Below are 11,584 nucleotides of genomic sequence, written 5' to 3' on the forward strand. Positions count from 1 at the left end.
AGATAGTTATCAATGTGTGCAGAAATTATAGGAGAAAATCATTTGGAAAAAATTTTGAAGGAAGTAATGACAGAATTGGTGTGTGATTTAAAGTTTGTCAGTATATGCTTCTACAGCAAAATTTCATAAACAACAATTTCTCACATTTCTTGAAGTCAGTAAATCTGAGATTAAGATACCAGTTGATTGACTTTTCCAGGAAGGGCTTTCTTCCTTTAGAGGGTCAGCTTCTTGCTGTATCCTCACATGGTGATGAAAACAGGGAGAAAAAAAGAAGGAAAAAAAGAGAGAAAAAAGGACATTTGTGGACAGGAATATGGTAGTACTAGCTACTCAGAAGGCTAACATCTGAGAATCAAAGTTCAAATCCAGCCCAAGAAGGAAAGTTCATGATAATCTTATATCCAATTAAGCACAAAAATCTGGAAGTTGACAGGTGCCAGTGGCTCACACCTATAATCCTAGCTACTCAGGAGGCTGAGATAAGAGGATCATGGTTCAAAGCCAGCCAGGGCAGGAAAGTCCGAGAGACCCTTATCTCCAATAAACCACTAGAAAACTGGAAGTGGTGCTATGGCTCAAGTGGTAGCATGCCTTGAACTGAAGAGGGCAGGGACAGGGCCCAAGCCCAGAGTTCAAGCCCGAGGACCAAAAAAAAAAAAAGCCTGGAAGTAGAACTGTGGCTCAAGTGTTACCCTTGAGCAAAAAAGCTCAGGGACAGTGCCCTGGCCGAGTATTCAAGCCTTAGGACAAGGTCACTAATCTCACTTTATAATCTCATCTAAACCTACTTAGCTACCAAAGATCTCTCCAAATACCATCATATTGGGTGTTAAGACTTCAAGTTAGAAGTTTTGTGGAGACATAAGCATACAATCTAAAATAAGGAATATTTTGTTTCAGAGGAACCACCAGCTAAAGGATTAATATAGATAGAAGTTAACAACTAACATAGAAATGCATTTTGACACTGATAGGACATGTAAAACAAAATCAAAAGAGAGATTTAAATATTAAAATGAAGAGTTGAACTGAATACGTTTAGTACTAACTGTCCCGAGATTCTCCAGGGGTTAGGAAATGGCTTTTTAATCATCATGTGTAAAACAAAAGAGTTAGCAACAAGGGGATGGTAGTGGCAATAGAGTATGAGGTGGTAAGAGGGTAATTCTGAGAACTAATAACTTACATAATTATGAGCTGCAAACTATGATTCAATAACCCTGTCAAGAGGGTGGAGTAGACATTATTAACTCATCGCTTTTATAAAGAGTGAACGAGTGCAATTTAAATTACAGAGGTTAAAGTACTCTCTCAGAGTACTGTTTTCCTTTCTGAATGTCATATTTGTCATAACAACTTTATTGAAATATAAATCTTGTTCCATAGGCTTTACCTATTTAAAGTGTGCAGTTGAGTAGCTTTTAATATATCCAAAGAGTTGCACACAGGCCATTGTAGAACATTTTCTACATCCAAAAAAACAATTCCATACTCTTCAGTCATCATCCCTAATTCTTCCACTCTTCCAGTTTCAGACAATCACTAATCTAATGTTTTGTCATAGTTCCCTATTCTGTACATTTTAATAAACGAAATCATGTAGTATGTGGTCTTGTATAACTAACTTCTTTCATTTAACATGTCTCATTATTTCATTCCTTTTTATTGCTGAATAATTCTGAGCATCATATGTCAAGAAACAAACATATGTTAAGACACAAATTAGAACATATTTAGCTGAGAGCATCAGGTTTTAAAGGAAATCTAAACTATGTCAGAAAGTGCATTTGGAGGAACTAGTGGAATTTAATTTAGGAATGGGAAAGCCAAGTGATCTCAATGTTATTTCCAAACAACCGAGGAGAGGCCAGAAACAATAGCCATTTTGTGTATCACTTTTGTATCATTAATTTAGAAGTATTGAAAATAAAAAAACTACAGAAAGTAAAATTTTGCTTTGGGTAAGAAAAAGTTGTATACAATTCCAACAAAAAGAAATAGGTAATTTCAAAAGCTTGTTCATTCTTGATTAAAATGTAAAAATCAAGATTAGTTGATCTCATATTGGGTACAACCTCCATTAGTATGAACTTTTAAGATCAAGTCCAACTCCGAGATTCAAACTAGTTTGTTAGCACTTGTAACAAAAATACCATCTTTCCTTAATATATTTTAACACTTAAAGAATTTTAATTACTCCAAATTAAAATTAACTTTGGAGATGTTTCTTCCTGCTAAGTATATGTTGAGATTATTGTTGATGAGTTGATGAGGCCAGTGACAACAATAATATGTAAATAAAGGATATATACATGTATATGAATTTCTCCTCCTCCCATCTATCTCATGCATAAAACATTCATTGGGAAAGATATAAATAAAATGAACTGTCAATAGCAATTATAAGCTCTAGGCATATAATCAAGTAATCTTAGAGTGATTCAAACTTCTGTGTTTAACTACACACATATTAGAAAGTCCTTCAGCATCTAATTTAATATCAAGATATAAACAAAATTGTATTGAATTAGATTATACACAAGCTCCCAGTACTAATGGATTTCTAAAGGACAGATGGTGGACACATGTAGCAAAGCATTTTGATATACTATTTTGAATAGAGCCTTTACCATATAGGAGGACCAAGAAGTAGGCAAGCACTGAGATTAAAGACGTTGACTGAATAGAACCACAAATTTTAACCATAGAATGTGGTAGGCAGGTGAGATACCAGTTGGAAAGGAAGGTATAGAATTTACTATTCATTTTTGTCATGATTTCTTAAACCTTAGTCAGGAGAAGAAAAGTAGTTTCCTATAGTAAAGAGCAAAGAACACAGCTACCCCACTTTGTGACTTTAACTCCAATGCTTCATCACATACCTCCTGACCTAATTGTCATCATTTTTTTCTTCAATACCAAAGAGACCTTCCATCCACTGATCTTGTGTCATTTCTCTGTCTTTCATACCCTGTCATATGGTAGTTTCTATTCAGCTTTCACTCCATTTTTATCAGGACAATTATTCTCTTTCTTACACCTTCAAAAAAGACCACTGTTAAACTCAACAGGAGAAATTTGAAATCTGGTAGATTCTATTCTTTGCTTATCTTGTAACTCTAGCTGTACAAAAGCAAAAGTTAGCTTGGGCAAAGCACAATAATAAGCAACTCCACTCTTCCATTTGTTCAAGTTCAAAAGTTGGAAACATCCTTAGTTCTTTCATTCCCCGCAAAACTTGTGTATTCAATCTGTCTCCAAATTTCAATTAACTCTACAATCAAATGGAGTCAGAGTCTTGTGTCTCTCATCTAACATGGGTATAGCTAGGGTTAGTCCACACTATCAGTAAAATATTGTAATAACCTGCCCTCTACTTCCTCTGCTTCTACCTTATTGTATGTTATTGTTCACCTAGTAACCACAGTTATCCTTTTGAAGTGTCAATTGGAGGTATCCATTTGCTTTCCCTCTTAGAAAAATTCCATCTAATTTTTTATGTCATATAATTTCTATCTTCAAAAAATGCCATCTAAGGTTGGGAAGGTGGCTCAGTGGTTGAGTGCTTGCCTTGCATGCATGAGGCCCTGGGTTCAATTCCTCAGCACCACATAAACAGAAAAAAAAAAAAAAAGCTGGAAGTGATGCTATGGCTCAAGTGGTAGAGCCTTGAGCTGAAGAGCTGAGGGACAGTGCCCAGGCCCAGAGTTCAGGCCCCACGACTGGCAAAAAAAAAATATGTCATCTGAATTTCTTGTGATATCATATAAGGCATTACCAGGTTCACCATATCCACTCATTTTCATCTATGTCATTTCCAATCACTCTTACTCTTGGTGTCTGTGGTTCAGTCTTACTGACTGCTAGGCTATTCCTTGAGCTTCCAAATATATACCATCATTGGATCTTTATACTTATATTCTACCTACCTGAAACAATCAGACACATAGCTGCTTGACTCACTCCCTTATTTCATTCAAATCTCTGTTCAAATGTCACCATATCAGGGAGGGAAGTCTTTTTCCACCCACCATATTCTTTTACTACCTACTATAATTTCTTTATAACTTTTATCATATAGCATGTATATTTGTGTGGAAGTTTATTACCTGTCTTTCTTCACTTGAAAATAATTCAGAAGGGCAAATATTTTGCCTCTTGTATTGTCTGTGTCCAGGATCTAAAATAGTAAACTCTAGGGGCTGAGAAGGTGGCTCAGTGGTAGAGCACTTGCCTTGCATGCATGAGGCCCTGGGTTCGATTCCTCAGCACCACATAAGGAAAAAGAAAAAAGCCGGAAATAGTGATGTGGCTCAAGTGGTAGAGCATTAGCCTTGAGCTGAAGAGCTGAGGGACAGCACCCAAGCCCAGAGTTCAGGCCCCACAACTGGACCCCCCCCCAAAAAAAAATAGTAAACTCTAAAGAAACCAAACCATGAGGAGAAGCCGAATTTAGAGAAGTAGAGTCTTCTAAATTCATTAATTCATTCATAATACCAGTTGGAGATCTATAATGAGTTACAAACTACTCTCAAACATTAGAAGTAATGAATTAGAAAAACTACAAGGAGGTAGAGGTGGATGTAGTAATAAGAGAGATATTAAAGGACATAGCTAGCAAGATCAATAGAAAGCCAACGGATTGGGAGAAGATCTTCACTAGCCATACAACAGACAAGGGTCTCATATCTAAAATATACTTGGAACTCAAAAAAATAAATCCCTCAACAAAACATCCTCAAAGAAACAACTGTCCAATAAATAAGTGGGCTAAAGACTTAAAGAGAAACTTCTCTGAAGAGGAAAGAAGGATAGCCAATAGACACATGAAGAAATGCTCAACCTCCCTAGCCATAAAAGAAATGCAAATCAAAACAACACTGAGATAACACCTCACCCCAGTTAGAATGGCTATAATCAAGAACTCTAATAACAACAGATGCTGGAGGGGATGTAGACAGAAGGGAACCTTTCTGCATTGTTGGTGGGAGTGTAAACTTGTTCAACCACTTTGGAATGTAGTATGGAGGTTCCTCAAAAGACTCCATATACAGCTCCCCTATGACCCAGCAATCCCACTTTTGGGCATTTACCCAAATGATCACAAACAAGACCATACTAAAGATACCAGCACAACTATGTTTATTGCAGCTTTATCTACCATGGCTAAGATATGGAACCAACCCAGATGCCCCTCAGTAGATGAATGGATCAAGAAAATGTGGTATATATACACAATGGAATTCTATGCCTCCATCAGAAACAATGACATTGCCCCATTTGTTAGGAAGTGGAAGTGAAGTAAGCCAGGCCCAAAGAAACATAGGTCTCATGGTTTCCCTTATTTGCAATAACTAGTATATGTCTGAGACAAGCAGAAATGGTCAGATAAGTTGATGTTAGGCAAAATGAACCCCAAGATAAGGACTCAAATGGTTTTTCTTTCTTGCTATTGTTTCTGTTGTCATAGGATGATTTCTTTGTTGCTTTGTATGTCCCTCCCCCATGGTATAACCCCTGTTTTCACTGTATTTCATGTTGGTATAATTTGTGGAGGGGAAGGGAAAAAACAAATTGTTTAAATAGGGATTCAGGTGGACTCATTGCAACAATGCGATGTACAAAAAAACGAACTTTACAACTTTGTGAGGAGGGGGGGAATGGAAGGGTAGGGATGGTAAGGGGAAACAAAGGAGGAGGCAACAATGCTTGACAAGAAATGTACTCATTACCTTGCTCATGTAATTGTAACCCCTCTGTACGGTATTTTCACAATAAAAAAAAACTTAAAATATATAAATAAGTAAGTAATAAATAAATATGTCAGTTAACTTGAATAAAAAATTAAATAGCTGTATGTGCTATGCAGATATGAAACTATTTTATAAGAGCCATTTGAGCTTATTGAGAGGTGGGTAGTGGGACAGAATTACATGTGATTCTAATTTATTGGAGGAAATGCATATGAAGAATGAGGGAGACATAGTACATTTGGAAATATTTGAATATGGTGCAAATCTCAAACCTGGGAAGAAGACATAGAGAGGAAACATGTTTCAGGAACAATCTTAAACCAAGGTACAGCTCTGAGATTTCAGCCAGGCCTATAGAGACCTCTGCATATACCAACTTGAGCAGATATTGCTCAAGAGTCCTGAATTGGGCAGAAATGATGACAGCAGCCTGGGTCTATTTCTCCAGCTTGCTCTGTATTATGCTAAGGAACACCCTCATTAAAACAGGGCCTAAAATGTAGGTGTTATCAGGGATGCACCCCAAAGGCCACAGCAAGGTATCACTCTGAAGGAAGAGATGGCTCCTTCCAGCAGAATGTTTAGGGTGATGAGTCAGAGCTGATCAAATTCTAGGGGAATAGCGTATAGAGTCTAGTTTCTCTCATTGGCGGAGTGCTAAGTCCAAAGTCTAGGTAGAACTGATGTTGGACAGAAGAACCCAAAGTTAACAAAGTAACTGAAATAATCAGAAATTGTGTTGACTGAAGTACAATAATGAAGATGTAAGAGGTAGGAATAAGACAAAGAGGATTGCAAAGTAGACAGGACTAGATCCTATATCATTGTGCAGTGATAACCAACTGATGATCAGACTTCATTCTGAAGTTATTCTATATTTACTTCTAAACTGATATTTGTGTCCATTTCTTCTTTTTTTATTTATTTTTATTTTTTGCCAGTTGTGGGGCTTGATCTCTGGGCCTGGGCACTGTCCCTCAGCTCTTCAGCTCAAGGCGAGCGCTCTAGGTGAGCCACAGCGCCACTTCCAGCTTTTTCTGCTTATGTGATGCTGAGAAATCGAACCCAGGGCCTCATGCATGCAAGGCAAGCACTTTGCCACTGAGCCACCTTCCCAGTCCCCATTTCTTCTTTAAAACTGGAGATGTCTACAATGTTTTAATGATTACATAACATGACGCATAATATATAGTATCTATCTCATCATGTGCCTATAATTACAGTACTGTTTTCTTTCTGCACTGTGAGATCAAAGCATAAGACCTAAATAGGCCAGTGAAAGAACTTACAATGCAGGGGAAATTGAGGGCTTCCAGGGCAAAGATGAAGGGAGTGGATAAGATTCAAAATAATAAAATTACTTTATAGTCAAATTCATGAAACAATACCAAATTTCAGCTTGGTGAGCAATAATAAAATTTTGTATGAACTACTTTTGCGTTGTGTTTTCATAACTCTGAGAATATGCTTAAGAACAAGGACATGTCTTCCCTTATGCTTATGTTTATTTGACTCCATGGAAGTGTCAAACATGCTATTCTAATATAGGATTAAGCTAAAACTTGAGTGAGCCGATTGGAGCAAAGCCTGGCTTCCCAAGGAAAGAGCTACCTGGTTTGATAAAGTCTGTGTTTATTTACTACATTGGATTAAAAAATAGCTATACTGTCACCTCCCCCTCTGTTTATGCTTCCTGCTGGCTCAGCCGTTTTCCTTTCACTGCAGTTCTCTGTTCGAGCTGTGAAGCTGACATGTGTGTCTCTTGTTCAGCTCAGCAGGAACTGTGACAGCTGGGCTGATGGAGAACTGGGAGTAGGAGCCAGGCCAGTAGGATTGAGAGAAGATCAGAGAGCTTTTCTGTTCTAATTACTCTTGGTAGCCATATTGTTCCAACTACTGGTATTAAGGAATTTAGCAAACATTTGTTGAATAGCAATATCTTATTAGGCTACATATAAAGTAGGGATTAAAAGGGACAAAATAGGTTTTGCATTGATTTTTTTAAAGAAAGGAGGCCTTTAAGAGTTCCAGGTCACTAAATGGAAAAAAGTGCCATGAATGTCAAGCGTTGAGACATGAAATTATTCATTTTCATATCTCCAACCCCACAGCATGAAAAAAAAATGAGTCAATCAGCCAAATTTGGAAAGAGATTAGATCCCAAATCTGATTTGCAGGATACGTAAGTAAGGTAAAAAAGTGTGACAAAATGAATTATGTCTTCTTCCCTCCTTTGCCTTACCTTCAACCTCACAATTTTACTATCAGCTCAAGCCTTAAACAGAAAATGGGTCTCAGAACTCTGTTTCTTGAAATTGTACTCACAAGCCCCCTGCTTTGCTTGTATATCATGCTTTGGAATTCCAAAAAGAGACAGACTCAGGTAGATCTACTGTGAGAGTTTCTGATTTGAGGTACCCTGGTGGGTAAATGGGCTGAGAACTGACCTGGGTTCCACAAGCTCATCCAAGCACATTGATTGCCACACTTGTAATGGCTTCATATTAAAAGCTGCTGCTTAGCTCTCCAACTCCAGCCAGAGCTTTATCCTCTTCCCTTTAACTGGCTATACTTTGGGTATGTGTGGCTGCAAAGTGACTGAGGAAAGGGTGTTATAATCCCTATTCTGTTCCTTTTACAAGAATCTAAGAAGAGAAAGAAGATTTAGGTTGGAAAGGCACTTTCTTGCTCTTAGAAAGGAAAAGGTAAAAATAATTCTCTAAGTCTTACCTCAAGCACTGATCATTTTAAAACAAAGGAAAGATGGACCTACCATATGCAAGGAAACCGCTAACAGGTGTTTTTTGTTTGTTTGTTTGTTTCATTGTGAAAATTCTGTACAGAGGGGTTACAATTACATGGGCAAGATAATGAGTACATTTCTTCTCAAGCATTGTTGCCTCCTCCTTTGTTTCCCCTTCCCATCCCTTCCCATCTCCCCCCCCCTTCAACCCCCTCTCATGCCCCTCTTCCCCACTCCCTTCCCTGCCAAAGTTATAAAGTTCGTTTTTCGACATAATGTCTTGTACATCTCATTGTTGTAATGGGTCCACCTGTATCTCTATTTAAATGATTTGTTTTTTTCCCTTCCCCTCCACAAATTATACCAACGTCAAATACAGTGAAAACAGGGGTTATACTGTGGGGGAAGGACATACAAAGCAACAAAAATCATCTTATAAATATATTAGAAACAATAGCAAGAAAGAAAAACCATTTGAGTCCTTATCTTGGGGTTCATTTTGCCTAACATCAACTTATCTGACCATTTCTGCTTGTCTCAGACATATACTAGTTATTGCAAATAAGGGAAACCATGGGACCTATGTTTCTTTGGACCTGGCTTACTTCACTTAATATAATTTTTTCCAAGTCTTTCTATTTCCTAACAAATGGGGCAATGGCATTCTTTGTAATGGAGACCTAGAATTCCATTGAGTATATATGTGTATATATATATATATATATACATACCACATTTTCTTGATCCATTCATCTACTGAGGGGCATCTGGGTTGGTTCCATATCTTAGCTATGGTAAATAATGCTACAATAAACATAGTTGTGGTGGTAGCTTTAGTATGGTCTTGTTTGTGATCATTTGGGTAAATGTCCAAAAGTGGGATTGTTGGGTCATAGGTGAGCTCAAAGCAGACACTTTGAAAACATTACAGGTTGGAATAGGAGAAACCCTAGGTCTCCTTGGCACACCTGAATTTTTCTTAAAAGAGACCCAGAAACACAACAAATCAAAGAAAGGTTGGACAAGTGGGACTGCATGAAATTGCAGAGCTTCTGCTTGGCAAAGGACATAGCTAGCAAGATCAATAGAAAACCCACAGATTGGGAGATCTTCACTAGCCATACAACGGACAAGGGTCTCATATCTGAAACATACCTGGAACTCAAAAAATTAAATCTCCCAACAACAAATCCTTTTCCTTTGCCTTTTGTTGTTGTTGTTGTTGGTTGTGGGGCTTGAACTCTAGGCATGGGTGTTGTCCCTCAGCTCTTCAGCTCAAGGAGAGTGCTCTACGATTTGAGCTACAGTGCCACTAAGCTACAGTGCCACTCCAACAACAAATCCTCAAAGAATCAACTGCCCAATACATAGGTGGCCTAAAGACTTACAGAGAAACTTCTCTGAAAAGGAAAGAAGGATGGCCAATAGACACATGAAGAAATGCTCAACCTTCCTAGCCATAAAAGAAATGCAAATCAAAACAACATTGAGATACCACCTCACCCCATTTAGAATGGCTATAATCAAGAACTCTAGAAACAACAGATGCTGGAGGGGATGTGGACAGAAGGGAACCCTACTGCATTGTTGGTGGGAGTGTAAACTTATTCAACCACTTTGGAAAGCAGTATGGAGGTTTCTCAAAAGACTCTACATAGTGCTAACAGGTTTTTGTTTTGGGATGTTTTTCCCCAAAAACAAAAATTTGAGGACAGTACCAGGAATACCACAATTGAAGCAGAACATTGGTAAAGGAAAAGTAAAGCAAGGCATGGTTCTTTCTTAGAAGACCATCTTCCTTAGGACTGTTGAGACTGTTTCTCACATGAAGGAGTGACTGAAGCAAGTGCTGACCAACATGGGGACACATCAGACAGGAAAATGCAGCAATGAAAGTACTGTGATGGTAGTGGGCTTAGTGCTCATTTTGGCACAGGTTTTTTTTTGTCGGTCATGGGGCTTGAACTCTGGGCCTGGGCGCTGTCCTTCAGCTCTTCAGCTCAAGGCTTGCACCCTACCACTTGAGCCACAGCACCACTTCCTTTTTTTTTTTTTTTGCTTATGTGGAGCTAAGGAATTGAACCCAAGCATGCAAGGCAAGCACTCTTCCACTGAGCCAACCTCTCAGCCCCTTGGCACAGGTTTTGTTGTCCTTTATTGGTACATAAATAGAAATACAATTTTATTTTTTTAATTATCTTTAAGTAGTTGTAGAAAGCAGTTACCATTAACAAGGCCATTTATGAATGCAACACTTCTTGATCAATGAATCACCTTCAACATTCTCACCCATTCCTTCCCTACCCCCTCCATCCCTCAATCTTCTTAATTTTATTGGATGATTCCTGTCTGTGTTCTTCCCATTCTCTTCATTTGTTTGCCCCTTTCCCTTGATGCCACCTCACCCTTTGTGAGTTCCTGCTTCCTGGTGTTTATTTTGCTGAACTTCGACTTGGCCTTTCTAATGAATTATACTATTTGACTTCTCCCTTGGATCTACCATTTTTCAGTTAATTTGTTTGCATACACTTGCATGCTACTCAACACATTTACTTATATATTTATAAGCTAATTATAGTGACTAGTTTTATTCAATTGGGATAGATCACCATTATGAAATGAAGAATTCAGAATTTTTTTTAATATAGGCATTATGTTGTATGCCCATTACCAACAACCCTGGAACATTTCATTGTCCCCTCCAACAATACTTATCCTCTTTATTAGTCATTCTTAATTCCTCACTGGCCTCAACTCCTGAAAACTACTAATTTCTTTTCTGTCTTTGGTCTTGCCTATTCTGGATTGTTCATATGACTGTAGTCATACAATATGTGGCCATATTATATCATGGCAGAACAATTGCTCTTTACCACCTAATGTAATTATTCTATATATGGATAAGCTGAATCTTGTTTCTCTATTTATCAATTGAATTGTTTCTACTTTTTGACTACTGTGAATAGTGCTGATTTGAATATGCAACAGTAGTGGTTTAAATAGTTATTTTTACTTCTCTTGACCTTCTCACTGGGAATGGAACTCCTGGGTCATATGGCAACTCCACTGTGTTTTAACATTTTCA

Source organism: Dipodomys spectabilis, unplaced genomic scaffold, assembly GCF_019054845.1.
Source record: "Dipodomys spectabilis isolate Male_0828 unplaced genomic scaffold, ASM1905484v1 ptg000089l, whole genome shotgun sequence".
In the NCBI taxonomy this organism is placed as follows: domain Eukaryota; kingdom Metazoa; phylum Chordata; class Mammalia; order Rodentia; family Heteromyidae; genus Dipodomys; species Dipodomys spectabilis.